Here is a 22,710-nt window from a genome sequence, read left to right as displayed (position 1 = left end):
GGTTGGATAGTTATGCTAACATTCGAGGATGAATATTCCTAAGGGGGGAGGATGTGACACCCCGTACATTGCATGTAGTTGTTCTATTTATATGTAACTTGGTATAGCCTTGTGGTAGGTAATGGATGAGATTTGTTATGCAAATATTAATGGTGTAGATGGAATTCTAGACGTTGCCCGTACCTTTTTATGTGACATGATCAAGTTAACATCGATACAACTATTTAACTGGGAATCGTAAGTCGGTATTTGAATCTAAAGTTTAAAGTTACCGGGTGTGTACAAGTTTTAAGTTAGATTAACGTGATTAGGAGCTTGAAATGGAATGAAATATTGAGGTTCTTGATTGACTTAATTAAGCTAGTAGGTGAGTCACCTACTTAAGCTATTTGGACCAAGTCAATGGACCCATGTCTATGGATTAGATTTGGGCATATATTAATGTACTCATTAGGCCCAAATTGAATAAAAGAAGAAGTAAAATGAAGAAATGGCCCATAACACAAGTCTTCCAAGGCCCAAAGGTAATTGAGCCCAATTAAGAAACCAAGCAAGTAGGTGCATCACCTACTTTGACCCTTTGAGTAGCTTAATCTCTTTAAGTAGGTGCACCACCTACTTGGACCAATTTGACCAAATTTTAGGTCTAAAATGTAGCTGTGTATGGCCAAAAATAGGGCCTTTATAAGATCAAGTTGCTGGTCATTTCCCTCATTCTTAAGTCATAAAAAAAGGTTACACTTCACAAATTCTCTCTACTTTCTTTAAAGCAACTAGGAGCAACCCTATATTTTCTTTTAGGATTCTTAGAAAACCCCCAACTTTTGAATCCCAAGGTAAGTGAAAACACTTATGGTGTATCTTAATTATCTCATGGAATATTAAGAAAATATGCTATAAGTGCTTAATTATTAATTCATGGCAGAATATAGAACAAGATACTTGCTCATTTTTTTCTTTATTATTAAGAGATATCTTTTTTCTTTGGTTTAAAGTATGAAGGAAAGTGAAAGTTGAAATTCTTAAGGAGTTCAAATTAAAAGAATAAGTTTTAGAATTAAGGTAAGGTGACTACTCCATTTTGTTCTCCTTATATACAAATTTGAGAGAGAATTATGGATGTGTTGTCATTGAGAACTCAAGAGATGATGAGTTCAATAATTGATTGCTACAATAAAAGAGATTTGAGGCTATTTTATGGATTGTTTTGTATGTATATGTTATGGGCTGCTGGGTTGATGTTGGAGAAAGATATGACTAGTTTGAATTGAAATATAGAAAAAAGGTGTGGTGGTACACGACCGAACTAATTATTGCATATATTTACTGCCAAATCCATTTTACGTACTATTTAGAGGGTATATGTAACGCCCCGAAAATGGGTTCCGGAGCGTCACACGGTGCTTGAGGCTATGAGTAGCCCCAAGCTAACTCTTTGAGCCATTTTCATTCAGTTCAACATTAATCAACATGGTTTTCATAAATAAACCTCAAATATCAATAGAGTAATCATCATCCATGAATAAAAGAATTTCAGAAAGATAACAAAATACGACTTATTAGTCAACTCCCAATATCTATACTAGTCTGACAAGCCTCTAAGAAAATCAATAAAACCAGCGAGCCATTGAGACATGCCCCAACTGACTCATACTCAATTATCAAATGTAAACAATTCTGTGAAACCAACATCAGACATCACGTCCTCGGAACATGAGGACTCACCATGAAAGAGGATGTAGAACAACGTGCCCAAAGAATCACTGTCGAACCTAGAACTAAGCACCTGAACCTAGATTTCGAGAAAATGCAGCCCACATCCGAAGATGTGGGTCAGTACCATGGAAAGGAACCGAATATATGGGGGTGTATGCAGTTTTATAAATATCGTCATCATAAATATTTATAAGAAATATGCAGGATGTATGAAAGACTCACATAGCCTAAAGAAAATCATCATAATCATGAGAGGATGAAATAAGTACAATAACACATGTGAGTCATCGTATAATTTGTCAATCACTTTCAGTTCATCAAGAATATCAATTCTCATAATGTAAATATCATTTAAATCTTTTGAAAGAATAACTTTCACAATTCCACTTTCAAATCACTTCACCATTCACCATAGACATAAGGAAACATACACACACTGGGAGATCCTATAATCGACATAAACCATGTGAGCTACATGGAGTCCAACGTACAACCCACGTTGGGGAGAGCCATCCTATCCTTGCCATCGGAGTAGGACTACCAATATCAAGTCCACACAAACTAGTGATCACTATATAAATCAGCCTCAGGCACACTCTTATGGGGGCACGTAGTTCTAGGGAAGTAAGGTTGATTTATAGCTCCCACTCGATGCTAAAGATTTCTCCCAGACTTAGCTCAGATCATTTCAAAGACAATCCACAACAAAACAATTTTAGTAATATATAAATATACATCGGGAGCCATCATGCTTCCCATCTATCAAAATCAACCACGTTGTGGATTTGTTTCACACTCGAGTTCAAAATAACTCCATTAAGACCCAAAGGTTAAATCATTCAAAATATCCAAATATTCAACATCAACGTGCTTAAAACACACACTTTCTCAAAAAAAACACAATTTTCAATGGGGATTCACGACCCAAATATCAAAATCATGATAAATATCATTCAAGATTCATGCTTTATATCTCCACACATGTAAATTCATCTTTCAAAATTATAAACATCAAGATTTCATAATAATCATCATAAGATATGGGTTCATCCTTCAAATTTGTAAAAATCAAATAAAAATCATGCCTTTGTAAAGAAAATTACTTTTGGGCACAAGAACGAAAGAGAGTTCTTATTGAAAAACCCCACATACCTTGAATGATGAACTTTAGATCAATACTCATTTTTGAGATGTTAATCGTGCTTTTGAATGATGGTTCTTGGAATTCTTGAACTAGGAACTTGGAGTCTTGAATAAATTTGCAGAATTAATGGTGAACTTTGGAGGTTTTTGAAGTTGGATGTAGGAGCTTAGGGTTTTCTTTTTGAGGGAGTTTGATGAAATATAACATATAATACTTCTAATAGGCTTTAATATAGGGTTTGAACGGATTTTGGGTGAGGGGGAATGACTAAAACGCCACTAAAAATCAAAAAATTCTCGAATCTGTCCTTTGGTGGATTGTTTTTATAGTCTGAAGTAGATCAACCATAATGTTTTACTCCGATATCCAAATTGGATGAAACCAATTTCATTAGAAATAGGACTCTCATATCTTTATATATAGTATCACACCCATATCATTGTGTATGAGGAGTTATGATCGTTTGAAGTTAACCCAAAAATTCACTTTTGATAGGCTGAAGTAGATCGACCATAACTTTTTGCCCCGACAGAAAAATTGGATGTAACCAATTTAATTGGAAAGAAGACTTGCAGAGCTTTCCGTTGATATATAGTAGATCACCCAGATCATTATGTACAAGGAGTTATGATCATTTAAATTTGGAGAAAAAAATACACCAGGCCTCAGTACTTTTTCCTGCACGTTTTACTGTTCATTACTATTCACAGTTCGATCGAAATGTTCATAACTCGTCGCTCGAGTGTCCGTTTTGGATGATCCATATATTGTTGGAAAGATTATTCGATACTATATGCAATGGTGGGTCATAATATAAGACATTCTACATGGAAAATTTATAATTCATTCTAGAAGATAGAACCCAACACGTTTACGCACAAAATTTCAACAAAAAATTTCCCGGGGTATTACAGTATAATGAAGCCAAGATGGTTTCAGTGAATATTACAAGAACATGTATGGTATGCAGTTGTAATTGGAGGGGAAAAGGGTTAAAATAACACCCTCAATTGATAGGTTAAGGGCTTACTGCCCGGCTACTGTTTTGGTAAAGTTAAGTAGCTCAAATATGTTGGTTGGTTGCTAATATTAATTTACCATATATTCTATTATAGATAAGTAACCTAAAAGGCAGGAAGTTAAGTTGGATTATTATCAAAGTTATATAACCAAGTATGTAAGGCATACTCTATTTTGCACTCTTTGGCATGAAATCGAACATTTGTTCCATCAAGTAAGCTTCCAAGGTTATCCTATAACAAGTGATACACAATAGCAGCGTATTACATTACATGTAGCCAATGACCTTGTTCCCACTCTCTAATGTGTTAAGACACCTCAAAACATGTTTATTATAAACCTGCACATCTATTTTCACTAGAAAATTTCAGAAGTTCTCCATTTACTCAAATAAGACCCATGTGTATTTTCAGCTCCTAAACACTTCAGTTGTGTGCCAACAACTCCCTACCTCATCGTTGTTGCATTAAGTGCCCATTCACATGTCTCTTATTGGTAGATTATTATTTCAAGGTACCATAATATTATAACCACCAAAGTAACAATCTTATAGGTTAAATAAACTAAGTAATGCAAATCTGTAAAACGAGTGGCGGCTCAGGGGAATAAGCCTGTCATGGACCGATATCAATACCTTTAATGTGGGTGGAAGCTCAGGGGCATAAGCCTAGTATGGGCCAATCCCTATGTTTTTATGTGAGTGGCAGCTCAGGGGTGTTGGGCTGATCTCGATTTATCTAGTTACCACTAATCAATTGGTTATTTATATTATATGGCTTACAAAGATTATAAAGTAAGAAAGTTAAAAATAAAGAAAAGAATTTAATGTATGTCGTCCCACAAGTATATATAAAGGTGGTCTACTAGTACTATTTATACACTTGTATCTGATTTCTATTGAGCTCTTGTATCATGTGTTTTTACCTTGAGCCTTGCGTATTCAGTACATATTTTCGTACTGACATCCCTCATGGGGGACCTGTATTTCATGCTGTAGGCATAGGTGCTTCAGCTAATACACCTCGCTAGTAGAAGCACATGCTATTTAGTGACTATTTGTGAGCTCCAGGTTGATTCGGGGCTTTCCGAGTTTGTTCCATATGTTAGGGTGTCGTGCAGTAGTCAAAAGTTGGGCGGGGGTTTGTCCCAACCCTAGATAAGTCTATGTAACTTTTAGAGGCTTTGTAAACTAATGTAAAGTTAAACATGGTAGTGTCTTTTCTTTTAAATGTGTGCCCCAATAGCCATGTCTTGTATATATAATTTTACACTTGCATACGTAATTATTCTCATCAATGCATTATATTATATTGTTAGAACCTTTGGTTTTCATAGTTACATGAATGAGAAGTAGAAGGTTATGGATTAGTTCTCTCGGGTCTTCACGGCTATGGGTGCCTATCTGTCCAATAGGATTTGAGGCGTGACACTACCAACCATTCTTATAAAATGTATTAGGACAGTTGTATATATTCTATCGCGACGATTGTTAATCTTTTGGGATTGTTGGTAATTAACCTTATAACACATATTAGGATTGTTGTATATATTCTATCGCGATGATTGTTAACCTTTTAGGATATCTACCAACGTCCCTATAACATGTATTAGGATGGTTGTTATATGCTATCGTGATGGTTAGTAATCTTTTGGGATGGCTAATAACCGTCCCTTAATACATATTAGTTTTGTTATATATACTATTGTGATGGTTGTTGACTATTGAGAAGGCTACCAACCGTCCCTAAAAACATTATATGATAATTGTTTGTAGGCTAATACGATAGTTAAACATGGGCTGTAACAATGTTTATTTTTAGGCTAATGGGATATTTATTTTAAGCTATTCAGAGAGTTATTATTATACTATTCAACAATACTATATATATATATATATATATTATGCTATTGCAATGGTTTTAATAGAGTAACAACAAGATGTTAATAGAGTAACATTTTGCAAATCATAAAAAATGTGATATAAAACATCGAATGAACTGAATATATATCACATGAACAATCCAATATAGTCCAATAACAACAACAAAATCAACTAAAATGTGATAGGAAATACCAAATGAACTGAATATATATCACATGAACCATTCAATACAGTCCAACAACAATAACAATCAGCCAAAATACGACATGAAACACCAAATGAACTGAATATATATAACAGGAACCATCAAATACAGTCCAACAACAATAACAAAATCAACCAAAATGTGATATGCAACACCAAATAAACTAAATAGATATCACAGAAATCATCCAATGCAGTCCAACAACAACAACAACAAAATTAGCCAAAATGTGATATGAAACACCAGATGAACTGAATAGATATCATAGGAACCATCCAATACAGTCCAACAAAAACTACAATATGGATATAAGCCAAAATATGATATGAAACACCAAATGAACTGAATAGTTTAAACTAACCTTGACTGTGAACTAGATATTGATACTATATGTCCAAGCCAAAATTGATATTGAAATTGTTACTTGAATTTGTATAAACAGAAATAATTCTCATTCCTGATAGTTCACACTAACCTCGACAAGAGTACAATATCGATACTAGCTAGTTCAAACCCCAAGAACTACACTTTTACTTTTCAAACCCGTCTTTCTAAAAATCCTAGATTTGCCACTGCTGAAACATATGCTGTAATTTATTTATTTTTAGTAGGTAAAAATAGATGCTGCAGTTGTAAATGGTTTAAACTGAATCGTGATCAGGACATATTATCAGAATTTAGAATATACAATAACGACTGATTGAATCCAAGAGATGCTTTCTCTAGCTGTTTATTGCGAAGTAATGTCCAAAAATTTCTATTTATAAAAGGAGGCAGTAAATAATTACTAGACTAGGATTATTATCATTCTTTCTCCAGTTCCCACATGAAAGGCGCATTGGACTGAAGGGGTCAATTTGTCTAACTTTTACTGATTTCCAACATTGATCACTCATGTGTATTTAGAAGCTACATAGAAAGTATTAATTACACTTAAAAAGATTTTAGGAAACTTACATCCTTATACAAAGAGAAAATTGACACTGAATATATTTTTCTCATAAAAATAAAGCATATTGAGTACAAATGTTACTCAGATTTCCATATATTGAATAAATTTACAGGCTTACTCGAGATAGTAGTGGTTGAAAATAGTAACTGGTTACTCTAATTTGATTGAGTTTATGTACTAAGTTAAGATTTTAAAAAATACAAAAACTGACATAGGATGCAACAACACTTCTCTTTAACTGGCTAAACACACTGACATAAGTCCAATAATCACAAAAATACAATGGTTTACTAGAAGAAGAAACCAGTTCAATACTGCGGTCAAAGCCTCCATAGCATCAATTACAATCACAATAACTAAAAAAGACATATTAGATTGCATGAGAACATGAACTAAACCTAATAACTTAATCTTTAGAAGTAATCATATACAAACCTATAGAATGTAAGGCCTTTTGCATCCAACTCGTACTTGCATGACCCATGCGAAGAGTGATTCTCTGAGCATCACTCAAGTGAGATAGACATGGTAGTTTCAGTTGCGTAACTATGCCTATTCAAAATTAAGTGCCTTAATCTAAAACACCATGCTCCCCCTTTACCATGTATGATATAAATGCTAATGGATTAATCACTTGTATTATTTATCTTAAAAAACATGGAACCATTGTTGTTGCTTATGCTATTTTCATAGAAGTAATCCCAATTACTAAGATATGGAAATCCATCATATCTGACTATATATTTCCCTACTTATCTTTGCTTCTGATATAAGGCGGACATAGATATTTCCCCCAGCAGCACCATCAAGAACGTCCAAAAGGAAAAAAATACTACGAAAAAAGAAAATTCTTAAAATAAAGACACAAATTCAGCCATCAAAGTTGTCTTATACATGTTTAGTTAAAGGTTAATGAGTCAAATTATATATCTTTCAAAGAGGTAAGCCAGGTGATCTTGGGCGTATTTATATATCCAATCACCAATATTCACCCATATTTTGACTTATTTTGAGAGAAAAAATGTGATATTCTTATTACATTTAAGCCTTAATTGTGTTTCGTATCTAACCAATGTGATTAGTGATGTAGGGTAGATTTCTAATGGATTTGGACATAAGAAAATTGGATACATATTATGAAGCAAGTGGTGATTGATGTTATAAGTTGATTATGTGGAGTATTATCGACACGGGAAGGAGTTATAGAGCAAGCTTGGAAGGTAGGATCAGGCAGCGGAGCAATGAGATAAAAAGAACAAGTATTGTGCCATTGAAAAATAGGGAAAAATAAATTCCAGTGATGCGAGGCAATATATCCACATTGCAGGCTCTAAATCCAGGCTTTCAGGACTTAGTAAGAATTTTCAAGGTGAATTCCAGAGGATCAAGGAAATATGCCGGTGATGCCTCATGTATAACGGTACTATGGAAAAAGTGGTGCGTCAGTCAGAGTGGCGCTAAAAAGAAGGCGACGCCTCACTTGGGCAGATCTCCCAAGACTTAGAGAAATAAATCCAAGCAAATTCCAGTAGACTAGGGCGATAATCCTACGACACCTTACCTAGAGTGATGCTACAGCCAGGGTGGCACCTCATCCACTCCACTAAGGCTAATTTTGGCCCAGTATAAAAGAAAAATGTGAACACAATTTCAAACATTTGTTTCAAAGCACAACGGTGGCAGAAAAGCTTAAAACTCTCTCTTTTAGGGTTCTTAGACATTCTTTTGAACTTCTTTACTTCAAGATTAATTTAGGGTATAGTTAATTACTTATTTTTGATGTTGAATTCAAATATAAGTAGCTAAACACCCTTGTTCTAAGGTTGAGGCCAAGAACATGATTACTCCTTGATATTCTTTATCATATTTTCTTTTTGGATTATCATCTGGTTTGTTCTTATTTTCTTGAGCTTACTATTTTTATGAGTGGCCACCATTAGAATAAATCTATATTTCTATGTGAATCCGGGAGGAGGATCATAGGATAGAATAAATAAATTAAGGAGCAAGGTTCTTATCCTTTTATGAAATAATATGTTTGAATTAGCATCTATGATAGGAATATACGTAGAAGACTTGCTTAGTTCAATTGCAAGAAGATAACTTTATGAATCTAAAAGCATTGTTATATCTCTGCGGGAATGGTAGTTGCAATATTCAATAGATAGAAGATTTGAGGTTGGGAGACCAAGATCGGACTATAAACCTTGCAAATTAACACCCTGGTAACAAATTAGAATATGATAAAAAGATAGAATTGTATGATTGTTTGATGTTCCTCAACCCTGGAATTCTAATCATTACTGTTTACAACCATAGCTTGCTTTGCAATTGTCATAAATTGTTATTTCCTATTTATTAATTTATATTCTTATTCTAAATTTAAAAAATATCTTGATACCTTACAACACTTAATACCACTTTGTCTAAAACTAAAAGTTGGTTGAATTTCTAGTTGATTAGTCCACATGGGAACGATATTTGACTGTCCAAGTTACTATATTACTTGTATGATCATGTGCACTTGCGTGTGCGTTGGGATGCAAAAATTTTTGGCGCTGTTGCCGGGGAATAGTATAATTAGTAAATTCCTAAATTTTTAGTTTTTGATAATAATTTTAAGTGTTAACGACTTGATCTTAGCGACTAAATTTTTACAGGATTAGCTAACTACAGGACTGGCGAGAGATAAAGAATTGGTAGAGCCTTTTGCAGAACCAGAACTTATATTTCAACAAAGGCAAAGATCTCAATATCCCATTCAATAGGTATAAATGGGTCATCCAGTTGATCCAAATGATCCAGTTGATCCAAATGTCTGAAACGTCCCAGCTTTGGTTATCCCAGCTATTCCTACTCAACCAGTTGCTAGACCTATTCATGAGGTGGAAATCCCACTCACGAACCATGCTACTAATAGTATTACCAAGCCCAAGCCAGGTGGTCAATTTGAATTGAAGCAAAATATGGTACAGTTGCTGAATTCGGCTGGACAGTTTACAGGATTCTCTTATGAAGACTCGCAACAACACATACATACCTTCCTAGCAATAACTGATACTTACATTCCTGCGGGGGTGAATACTGATTATGTTAGATTAACACTCTTCCTTTTTTCTTTAATCGAGAAAGCAAAGAGGTGGTTACATACTGAACCACCACTCTCCATCACTTTATAGAAAGATTAAGCTTAAAAGTTCCTTATTTGATTCTTTCCATCAGGGAAGACTGCATGTTTGAGAAGTGAGATTCTGGGTTTCACACAGAAAGAAGGAAATAATCTCAACCAACTGTGGGAGTGATTTAAAAGTATGCTCAGAAATTGCCCTCATCATCATCAGTCTAATGATGTTTTTTTTCATACTTTTATTGAGGGATTAGAGCCAAATACCAAGATTCTCTTGGATTTAGCAGCAGGTGGGCAAGCTCTTTAGAAGACTTATGATGAATTGTACACGTTTCTGAATAGGATCTCTAAAGGGAATCTTGATTGCCATGCTGATTTGAGAAGTGCTCCTAAGAAAGTTGCAGGGATATTAAAGGTAGACCATTTAATACATTACAAGCACAGATTGCAGCAATACAATATCATATGTTTACTCAGCGTAATAACATAAATTTAGGGGTTCCTAAGCAGTAGCTATAACTAATGCAGTCCAACAGAAAAATTCTTGGTGTGAGGTTTGTGGAAGTAGTGATCATACAACAAATGTTTGTACGACTAATCCAAATTCTATTAACTATGTAGGGAATGTGAATCGTCAGGGACAACCAAATTTTGATAATACATATAATCCAAACTGGAGGAGCCATCCCAATTTCTCAAAGAGTGAAAATCAGGCACAGAACACTAATTAGTATAAGGGGCCAGTGCAACAGAATCAACAACAGGTTGAAAATAATTAGGATACTGCTCAAGCAAGTAATATGGAGGAGTTGATGAAGTAGTTTTTAGCTCAACAAGTGCAGTTTGCAGTAGAAGTGAAGAGTCAACAAGTGTAGTTTGTAGTAGAGTTGAAGAGTCAATAGTTGGTTACTAGAAATTTAGAGTTGCAACTCAGACAGATTACAGGAGCACAAAATACAAGACCTTAAGGAGCCTTACCAAGCGATACAGAGGCAAATCTAAAATAGGTAAATATAGTTACAACAAGGAGTGAGTTGCAGTTAAAGGAGGTGGTACCTGAGCAGGTTAGTACCAAAACCAAAGACAATGATCTTAAGGCCAATGAGGAGAAGGGGGTCAAGGAAAAAGCTACAAGTAATCAAACTCATATGAAAAAAAGACTGTACCTGTACCATTCCCTCCAAGACAAAGGAAGTATCAAGAGGAGGCTAGTTACAAGAAATTTTTGGATATTTTAAAGCAAGTTCAAGTAAATCTTCCTCTGACTGATATTCTACAGAGTGTTCCAAAATATGCAAAATACCTAAAGGATATAGTGGCGAACAAGAATCGGTTGAAAGTGTATGCTACAGTTGCACTTATTGAGGAGTGCAGATCCAAGATTCAAAACAAACTGCCCACGAAGCTGAAGGATCCAGGTAATTTAACCTTGTAGATCACTATTGGGCAGACCATCAGTTCTTGTGGATTATGTGACTTGGGAGCTAGAATCAATCTTATGCCTATATCTTGGTACCGGAAGATGGGTCTTGTGAGTCTCTTTCTGGTGGACTTTGTAATTCTTGACTTTGAAGCTGATCCAATTATCCCATTTATTTTGGGGTGGCCTTTCCTAGCAATAGGACAATCATTAATTGATGTAGTAGAAGGAAAGATGACAATGAGAGCGCATGACAAAGTAGAGGTTTTTGATGTGTAAAAGGCACTAAAATTTCCATCTATATATGAGGAGTTGTCTGCTATATCCATTATAGATCTTGAGTCTGATAAGAGGCTGTTATTGTTAGATAATCCATTAGAGCGAGCTTTGGTGGGTCGTGATCTTTATGGAGATGTGGAGGAATTAATATTAATTCAAGTCATGAATTCAATAATTATTGAATGAGAAAATTACCTTTTGAGCCTTTGACCTGGCCAATTAGACCATCTCTCAAAGCTTCAATTGATGAAGCTCCAAATTAAAGCTTAAGTTTTTCCTTCTCACTTGTAATATGTTTACCTTTGTGATAATGATATTTTGCTTGTTATTTTGTCTATAGATTTATCTGATTTATAGGTAAGGAAAGATATAACAGTCTTGAAAAGAAGAAAGAAGGCAACTAGTTGGCAAATGTCTGACATTACAAGGATTAATCTAGATTTTTTCATGAATAATATATACATAGAAGAGGGTTTCAAACCAAGAGCACAACAATAGGGAAGATTGAATCTGATGATGAAGGACGTGGTACAGAAAGAGGTAATCAAGTTGCTCGATAATGGGATTGTTTATCCAATTTTAGATAGCAAGTAGGTAAGCCTAATACACTGTGTTCCAAAGAAAGATGGGATGACTGTGGTTACCAATAAAGATAATGAGATGATTCCCACTTGTATGGTGACTGGATGGAGGATCTGTTTTGACTATCGCATGCTGAATAAAGCCACAAGAAAGGACCACTACCTTATCTGGTTCATTGATCATATGTTGGATAAGTTGGCAGGGTAGGAGTACTACTATTTTCTTGATGGTTATTCGAGTTATAATCATATTACCATTGTGCTCAAAAATCAAAAGAAGACTATGTTTACTTGTCCGTATGGCAGACATGCATTCAGATGTATGCCATATGGCCTCTGTAATGCACCTGCAACAATTTAGAGATGCATGATGGTAATATTCTATGACATGGTTAAAGAATTTGTCGAGGTATTCATGGATGATTTCTCTATTTATGGTGATTCTATTGATAAATTCTTGCAGAATCTTGATAGAGTCCTAGCTCGATGTAAAGAGATAAATTTGGTACTGAACTAGGAAAAGTGCCACTTTTTGGTGAAGAAAGGAATAGTCCTTTGCCATAAAGTGTCATGTAAAGGACTGGAAGTAGAAAGAGCTAAAATTAAAGTGATTGAAAAGCTACCACATCCAGTAACAGTCAAAGTAGTGAGAAGTTTCTTGGGGCATATAGGTTTCTACAAGCATTTTATTCAGGACTTTTTGAAGATTGCAAGCTCGATGTGTAAATTGTTAGAAAAAGAGGCCAAGTTTGATTTTGGGGCAGATTGTCAAGAAATCTTTGAGAAGCTGATAGAATCTCCTATTTTGATTTCTCCAGATTGGGAGTTTGATTTTGGGGCAGATTATCAAGAAGCCTTTGAGAAGCTGATAGAATCTCCTATTTTGATTTCTCCAGATTGGGAGTTGCCATTTGAATTGATATGTGATGCAAGTGACATGGCTATTGGAGCTTTTTTAGGGAAAAGAAAAGAAAAGGTATTTTGCTCTATTTACTATGCTAGTAAAGTCTTGAATGATGCCCAAATGAATTATACAATCACTAAAAAGGAGATGTTAGCGGTGGTTTATGCATTCAATAAATTTAGAGCGTACTTGGTGGGCACCAAAGTTATTGGTCACACATATCATGCAGCCATCAAGTATCTCTTCAATAAAATGGATGCAAAGACTCAATTGATTGGTGGATTTTATTACTACAAGAGTTTGACTTAGAGGTTTGTGATAGAAAAGAAGCAGAGAACCAAGTTGTAGACCATTTGTCACGGCTGGAGACTCATGACCATATTGTTGATCACTTTCTCTGCATTTAGGAAGAGTTTTTGAATAAAGAATTATTGTCTATAGAGTGCGATCTTCTGTGGTACGCAGACATTGTGAACTTTTTGGTGAGTGACTCTTACCCTCCCGAAGCTACCGCTCAACAAAGAAAGAAACTACTTCATGATTCTCGTGCTTACATATGGAATAAACCGTACCTTTTCAAGAAGGATCCAGATGGAATTATCTGCAAATGTATTCCAGAAGCTGAATTCACACAAGTTCTTTAATATTGCCACTTATTTTCTTATGGTGGTCACCATGAGGGTGAAACAACAGCTAGAAACGTATTGTAATTCAGTTTTCTTTGGCCTACCTTGTTCAAGGATACAATGGATTTCGTGAAGAGTTATGATCAATGTCATAGATTGGGGACCATATCAAGGCGTCATGAGATTCCCCTAAATAATATTCTTGAAGTTGAAGTATTTGATGTGTTGGGGATTGATTTTATGGGACCATTAAAATCGTACATTGGCAACTTGTACAGTCTAGTGGCAGTGGATTATGTATCCAAATGGGTGAAAGCTGCAGGTTGTCCTACTAATGATGCGAGAGTGGTGCTGAAGTTCATGTAGAAGCACATATTTTCCTGGTTTGGCACACCAAGAGCTATAATCAGTGAGGAGGTACACACTTTATTAACACTTGGTTTAAGAATCTTTTAGATAAATATGGTGTTAAGCACTTGGTGGCCACTGCGTATCATCCACAAATGAGTGGAAAAGTTGAGGTCTCCAATCGGGAGATAAAGTAAATACTAAAGACGACTGTCAATGAGTAATGGAAGGATTAGGTTGGAAAGCTAGATGATGCATTGTGGGCATATAGGACAACCTATAAGATGCCCATAAGGACCTCCCCATATTACTTGGTTTATGGTAAATCTTTCCATTTGCCTGTAGAGCTAGAATATCAAGCTTATTGGGTCGTGAAAAAGCTAAATCTTGACATGAAGGTCGCGGGAGAAAAGAGATTGTTACAGCTTGTTAAACTTGATGAATTTCATCTCCACGCTTACGAAAATACAGATTTGTATAAAGAGAAGACTAAAAAGTGGCATGACAAGCAAATTCAGGACAAAGTATTCGAATTCGGACAACTTATTTTGCTATTCAACTTAAGGTTAAAGTTATTTCCTGGTAAATTATGGTCTAAGTGGTTTGGGCCTTTTGAGGTGGTTCAAATGATGCCTCATGAAATGGTTAAATTATGGAACAAAGAGAAGACTGAGAAGTTTTGGGTGAACAGACAACGTGTGAAACATTATTAGGCTGATCATATAGATAAGCATAATGTATCCATCACCTTTACTAGTGAGTGAGACTAAGCTAAGTTGTGCCACGACGTAAAATAAGGCGCTATGTGGGAGGAAACCCACAAATGTAATGTAATAGGTAGTTTAAATTTTTAGTTGTTAAAAGAAAAAGAGAAAAATACAAAAAGTTGAGTTATGCCACAACCAAAACTAAGGTGTTGAGTTGGAGGTAACCAACTTTTTGTTACATTAGTTTGTTGTTTTTGGTTAGTATGCAGGAATGAGAAACATGGAAGCATGGAGGCAAACAAGAGGTAAGTGAAATAATGTCGGGGAAACATTTAGGTAAGTAGTATAATCCCTATGAAATTTCACCGGGATAAAAAAAATTAGGAGAATAAGATAGTGCCCAGTGATTAAAAACTCAAGACAAAATTTTTGGCATTCCAGTGATCCAGGGTGATATTCCTATGGTGCCTCGCCCATAGCGCCTCTACGCCAAAAATTTTGTGGTATTCCAGTGAGCAAGGGCAAGATGCCTGCGTCGCCTCACTTGTAGCGGCACTTCAGAGCCAGCGTTGCTTCGCCTGTAGCGGTGCTATGGAGCCCGCTTCGCCTTGCTTAGAGCAACCTTTCCAATTTGTAACACCTTTAAATACCCCATTGTCTTTAAATTCCCTTTCACTTTAAACCCTAGCCTGTGCCGCCCTATAATTCCCTTACCTAAATTCCTTCAAGTTATTAGTTTTCTCTCAAATAAGGAAGAATTACATCTTTATTTTCTTCACTATTTGAGAGGTAAGTGCTTCATTCTTTAATTTTTCAACTGATAAGTGCATGAAATGGTTATATTGATGATTATATTCTTGAAAATGTTGTGTTATTTATGACTTGGGGTGTGATTTTGCTTATGAATTAAGATTGATATGCTTATTCATTATTGATATACTAGTCATGCTTTGTTCTGCAATTTGTTAGGACAGGGTAAAAGCTATGTTAAACTCATATGGATTGGTTAAAAAGGTTGAACTAGTTGTCTGTTGTTTTTCAATATTGAGGGAAATATGAATTTGTTAAGTGTCGGGTAATCTCTCTCCATTACATTCAATTAGGGACTGCTCAACATCTAGATATATGTGTTGTTGGATTAATTTCATGTGGGATCATGCACTAATGTCAAATTGGGGAATGATTTTATTTGATGTCATGGTGGACTGATTTCATCATGAAATATATGTGTAACTTTTGTTTGATCTTATGACTAATCATGCACTTGTGTACCAATGTGAATTTACGAAAAGACAGATTTCTATGTCTTATAAATGAAATAATAGATAAACTGTTCTACTTTATTTGAAATTATGTGAGCAATTATGTTTGTACAGACTGTTACAAGGGGAAAGTCTGAGTGCCCTTGTCATTTGAATCCACAACTAAGGACTAAAAACTAAGTGTGGGGTGGCCTAACCACCACATACTACATGTTTTTTCGCTGGACATAGCTGCTTTATTTTATGTGGGTGCTGCATGATTTGTGTGATAGGTAATATGTCAAGTCTCTAATAGAAAGGCCAGGCAAAGACAGGATCTTCTGAGCCAAACAGAAAAAAAAGCAGACCAAGTGGTAGTGCGTCGCAGCCCCGAGCTGTTCCATATGGGAAAGAAAGAATGTATGGTATTAGTTGGGTATTGGAGGTTGGACAAAAATGGTATACAAAGCAAGATGAGTCCAAGTACCTAGCTAAACAATTCATTCATAGAGAAAATCTGCTGAGAGAGTTTCTATACGTTGTGTGCTGGATAGAAAAATTACATATTGACTTAATGTTTGCGTAGCATCATGAGTGCAATCTGAGCCTCACTAGAGAATTTTATGGCAATTATTACCCATAGGATCAAGACATAGAGGTCAAAATACGAGGATAGATTATCCCTTTCAATGCTCATTCATTGGATATTCTTATTGGGACACTTGAAGTTAATGATGAGGCCCTAAAGATGATGTACGTAGAACCACCATATGCTGACATCCGCTATTTACTATATGGCAATCAATTGATAGAAAGATGGGCCTAAAATAAAGAAACTGATATTCACCTCACATTCCCTATTAGTCATATGAATAGGGAAGCCTAAATCTGGGCCAAGATCATCTACACTTGTCTCATACAGGCGATGGACGTAACTGATATGACACGAGAATGGGTATGTCTTATCTATGCATTGATGTATGATAACATTGAGGAGAATATAGTTGCAATGATTTTCTCAGCTATGAAAAAGGTGTATCTTTGTTCGGAGAACAGGTTTGGTTTTGGGGGCTTATTAACTAGATTTGTGTGAGATCAGGGAGTACTCGAGGAGGACCTATACTATAGGTTGCCTATGATCACCATTCCTGTTGATGTATCCCGCATAAAGAGGGATCCTGCTTATGGTGCTACGCTGACTATGCCCGAGCATTAGGCTTGAAATGATAAAATTACTGCCCAAATACATGGGATGCAGATGCTTTAGTTGTGTGTTGGTGGGAGCACAGCTACATAACATTAGATTAGAGCGGTAGAGCTGGACTATCCTCTTGGTCATTATGCAAAGACCATGCTGCGGATAGGTCCTAATTTTGTAGAGCCGATTGATGAAGATATTCTTATAGATGATGAGTGGAGGCTACATTATTCAGATGATGAATCGGATGAGGAGTTGGATGCTGGTGATGTCTAGATTTGGGAGATGATGCTACTGATGCGGGCATGGATGGCAAGTGATCAGGGAGTCCTTCCCCACTTTATTCTATGCTTATTTTACAAGAATTGGGACAATCCTTCTTTTTAAGTGTGGGGTAGGGTGGAATATTCTCATTTCTTCTCTTTTTCTGTGGTTTATGCAGGTTTAGACAATTTCATCTTTGTTTTTGTTTTTGGATGTTTTATTTTTCTGTTTGGATGTAATATTTAGTAAGAATTTTGCCCTTCTTAGCAATTTTAGTTTAAAGTACTTATTTTTGCCCTTCTTGGAAAGTTCAGTTTAAAGTATTTATTTTTTCCCTCTTTGTAAATTATTATTTTTGCATCGTCATAGTTAGTTGCCCTCTCCTATGATTGATGGATGGCTATCGTATTAAGGGGAGTTTGTCTTTAGAAGATGAGAAAGTAATTAGAACCCAATTACAACTTGTGAGAAGTGCTTTGTGTTGGGCCATTCTTATAGTGACTTTGAACTAAGTTGTTTTGAATCAAAAGGAAAAATGTGTTATTTTTTATGCTAAATCTTAATAGGGTAATATGATTTATCTACTTAATGTTGAATATGACAAAGAACAAGTTTGGGAAACTTAAGGATACGACTTGATTCATAGCATGCACTGTGAGTGTGGGAGTGTTTGTTTGTATTCTACATGCATAGGAATATCCAAAACTTGCCCGGTGTGTTTAGAAAGTGAAATAAAGGAAGTTGGGTGTAGGAAGTGATTTAGGCATGTCTTTGTTAGATGAATTATAAAGACTTTATTTACCTACCCTTATGCATATCCCTAGTTAGCCCCATTGAGCCTATAGCCTGATTTCTTTGGTAGCCTCATATGTAGCCTTATCCTTTTCTTGACAGACCATGATTTGATCCATAACCCCTAAGCTCTTTAGTATAGGTGATTAAATGAGTAGGGGTTGTGAAATTGAAGTAGGATAAAGGTGAAGGTGAATCCCTAAAGAAATAATTAATTGTGTGTTAAATTGTGATGGTTAGGAGTTATAGAAAATGTGAAAGAAATTTCAGTTTTTGTAGCCCGGTTTTTGTTACAATTAACCTATTTTGGCTCTGGTCTATTTCGAACATCGTGCACCTCAACCAAGGTGAATAGCTTTAGTTGAGGGTGGCTATGATAGGGGTGCGTAGCAATAGAAAGGTATAAAGAAGAGTTGAGAAGTCAATTGTGATGTAAAAGAAAAATACTCCTACCATAGTTTTTGTTAAGGGCTTAATGAAAGTTGGGATGAAAGGAATGATGTTTGGAAGTAATAAAGTGCAAATTGGGTTGATAAAGTATGATTTTTAATGTAGAATGAGATGCATTAAAGCGCTTAGGAAAGATTAGTCGCTATTCCTAAATAGTTCCTACCCATCCCATAGCCTACATTACAACCATGAAAGACCTAATTGATCCTATGCTTCAACATCCGACTATTAGTGGAGTAGTATACTAAGGGCAAGCTGATGGTTCATTATCTATCATGTATGAAATTTATATTTTGTTGAGAGTGAATGATCGAATTTTGATATTCCCCTCATGAGAAATATTGAAAAATTATGAGTGATATGGGAAAACTTTCTTGATGAGAGGGTGCATGCGAATGAAAGTCCAGATTACTTATTGTATTATTTGATTGAGTTCTTTGATTTTTTTCTTTGCCAACGAATCGGATGTCACTATTGAGATGGGATTTGAAACAAAATGTTCATGTGTAAAAGAGTATTCTTGACATGTTTTAAAATGAAAAGTCATTGGTAGAAATTGTAAGTGCCCAACGCAAGCATAACTCGTAGGTTGTGATGTGGAGTTTAATTAGGTAGTATGTTTGTGATTGTTTGAGGATGAACAAGGCTTAAGTGTGGGGTGGTAATCTTGGGCGTATTTATATGCCCAATCACAAATATTTACCCATATTTGGACTTTTTTTGAGAGCTAAAATGTGATATTCTTATTGCATTTAAGCCTTAATTGTGTTTCGTATCTAACCAACATGATTAGTGATGCAGGGTAGATTTCTAATGGATTTGGACAAAGAAAATTGGATACATATTATGAAGAAAGTGGTGAGTGATGTTATGAGTTGTTTATATGGAGTATTGTCAAAATGGGAAGAAGTTATAGAGAAAGCTCGGAAGTTAGGATAAGGTAGAGGAGTAATGAGCTGAAAAGAGCAAGTGTTGTGCCATTTAAAAATAGGGAAAAAATGAAAGCCAGTGATGCGAGGTGATATGCCCGTGTTGTGGGCTCCAAATCTAGGCTATCAGGACTTAGTGAGAATTTTCAAGGTGAATTCCAGTGGATCAAGGCGATATGTCAGCGACGCCTCATGTGTAGCTGCACCATGGCCAAGGCAGTGCCTCGGTTAGAGCGGTGCTAAAGAGAGAGAGGAGCCTCACTTGAAGCGGGTCTCCCAGGACTTAGAGAAATAAATCCAAGAAAATTCCAGTGGCTAGGGCGATAAGTTCATGATGCCTTTCCTAAAGCGGCGCTACAGCTAGGGCAGTACCTCGTCCCCTCCACACAGGCTAATTTTGGCCCAGTATAAAAGAAAAACATGAATAAAATTTTAAACACTTTTTACAAGCACAACAACGGTGGAATAGCTTAACATTCTCTCTTTTAGGGTTCTTAGACATTCTTTTGAACTTCTTTACTTCAAGATTAATTTTGGGTATGATTAATTACTTATTTTTTATGTTGAATTCAAACATAAGTAGCTAAATACCTTTGTTCTAGGGTTGAGGCCAAGAACATGATTACTCTTTGATATTTTTATCGTATTTTATTTTTGGATTATCATTTGGGTTGCTATTAATTTATTAAGCTTACTATTTTGATGAGTGGCCACCATTAAATCAATATTTCTATGTGAATCTAGGAGGAGAATCATAGGATAGAATGAAGAAATTAAGGAGCAAGGTTCTTACCCTTTTTGAAATAAGGGGGTTGAATTATCATCTAGGATAGGGGATATACCTAAAAGCCTTGCTTAGTTCAATTGCAAGAAGATAACTTTATGAATCTAGAAGAATTGTTGTATCTCTGAGAGAGAGGTAGTTGCAATATTGAATAGATAGAAAATTTGAGGTCGGAAGACAAGATCAGACTATAAACCTTGCGAATCGATAACCCGATAACAAATTGGAATACAATAAAAAGAAAGAATTGTATGATTGTTTGATGTGCCTCAAACCTGGAATTCTAATCATTACTATTTACAACCGTTGCTTGCTTCGATTGTCACAAATTGTTTTTTCCTGTTTATCAATTTATAGTCTTATTCTAAATTTCAAAATCATCTTGATACTTTACAACACTTAATACCACTTTGTCTAAAACTAAAAGTTGGTTAAATTTCTAGTTGCTTAGTCCTCGTGGGAATGATATCTGACTGTCTAAGTAACTATATTACTTGTACGATCACGTGCACTTGTGTGTGCGTTGGGACGCAATACCGGGCTCAAAGGGTGGAAGAGTGATCAGATTAGTTCTTATGATAAGTTTATGGATAGAATAGTAATTCTTTCATTGTTATGACAAAGGAAAAATTATCTTAAACATGCAAATAAACAATACAATGGAACTTCGGACCCAACTACTACCTTTTGGAGGAAACTATTTTCAATATGTATGATTTATCAAATCCCTCCTCAATTAAAATTAGCCTAAAAGGAAGAGCATAGACTTCTCTCAAGTGAATCACTTCCTCACTAAATTTGTAATGCCCCGGGAGTACACATTGGACACCACATGGTGCTTACAAGCTAACCCATGAGCTGGTACCTGCTATGAGCACTTAACAAACTGAAGCTACGAGATACACATGCGTAGAAAACAGAGATGGATACGCTATAAGGTTTTAAACATATCAAACATTTATGAATCAAAAGTATGAAGACACCTATCTGAAAATAATAATATAAAGACTATAATTAACAACTGATAACTGAATAGCTGATTGAAAGTGTTCGAAAGCCTCCACTAACTGACTAAGCAGTTGATGGGACAAGTTCCCAAATAACTCCGACTCACTAATAAAATAAACATACTAAAATAAACATAACGGTCCTCAAAACATGAGAACTCACCACTACTGCTGTTGCGGGTATGCTGGGATATCTAGGTGTGGTCAAGAACATGAACGTCCGAACCTATGATATAAGACATCATAGCACAAGAAACGAGTATGCGGATAACACTTTGAATGTACTGGTATGCTAAATGAGGTTAGTCTGATATACTTAGGCTCATGTGCATGAATAATAACTGACTGAATATATGGCATAAGATAACTGATATATAGTATGCATGAAAGCTGTAAAATCTGAGAGTGCATGACTAAGCATATGACATGATACTGGGATAGTCTATAAACTGAAATACTGATACTGAATAACTAATAACTGTATTCCATGGTCAAGCAATCCTAAAAACTGAACTCTGAATTGAATATTGGCCTGAGAATGTGGGAACTATCATCTAATCGACATACCCCAATATGAGCTAATTGGGGTCCAACCTGTGACCCTAGTTGGAAAGGTGTTAATATCATGCCATGAGTACTAATACTAGCTGTGTGGATCCACTAAAGTGTTGTCCCAAAGGACTAAGGGTCACCCTCAACTGGCAGGGCCCTAATGAGATATGTGTCAGCCCTCAAATGGCAGGTTAACATCTCAACATATGCTAGCTACGTAGTTCTGCAGTACAAGGACTGATACTAAAGGTCATACCTTCAACTAGCAGGTGAGCCCCCATCCCTAGATTTGCTCGATGCTAAATTCTACTCCCAATTGAACTGACTATAATTACTGAACTGGACTGAGCTTACTAACATGATATACTGACTGAACTGATAATGTTCTCATATGTATACAAAATCATTCTAAAATTACTAAAACTAAATAAACAACTAAGTTTTTTGGTATTCACAACCCCCAGGACTCGATAGTAATATCAATAAGAACAAAAGAGAGCATTTAAAACCATAATACAACTTGGAGGACATCATAAATAGTCATTGTTCAAAATTCATCTATGAGGCATTTCATCAAACACA

The 22,710-nt window shown here is 35.6% G+C and overlaps 1 non-coding gene across 1 annotated transcript; it reads right to left on the bottom strand.

Moving 5' to 3' along the window:
• Positions 1-10,152: 10,152 nt before the first annotated feature.
• LOC124892929 lies at positions 10,153-10,259 on the bottom strand. The gene has a single exon (XR_007050472.1). It is a non-coding gene; the product is annotated as a small nucleolar RNA R71 (small nucleolar RNA).
• Positions 10,260-22,710: the final 12,451 nt, after the last annotated feature.

The sequence above is a fragment of the Capsicum annuum genome, unplaced genomic scaffold (assembly GCF_002878395.1).
Source record: "Capsicum annuum cultivar UCD-10X-F1 unplaced genomic scaffold, UCD10Xv1.1 ctg5205, whole genome shotgun sequence".
NCBI lineage: Eukaryota > Viridiplantae > Streptophyta > Magnoliopsida > Solanales > Solanaceae > Capsicum > Capsicum annuum.
Note: the sequence above shows the minus strand (reverse complement) of the source record. Positions and strands in the feature narration are given on the sequence as shown.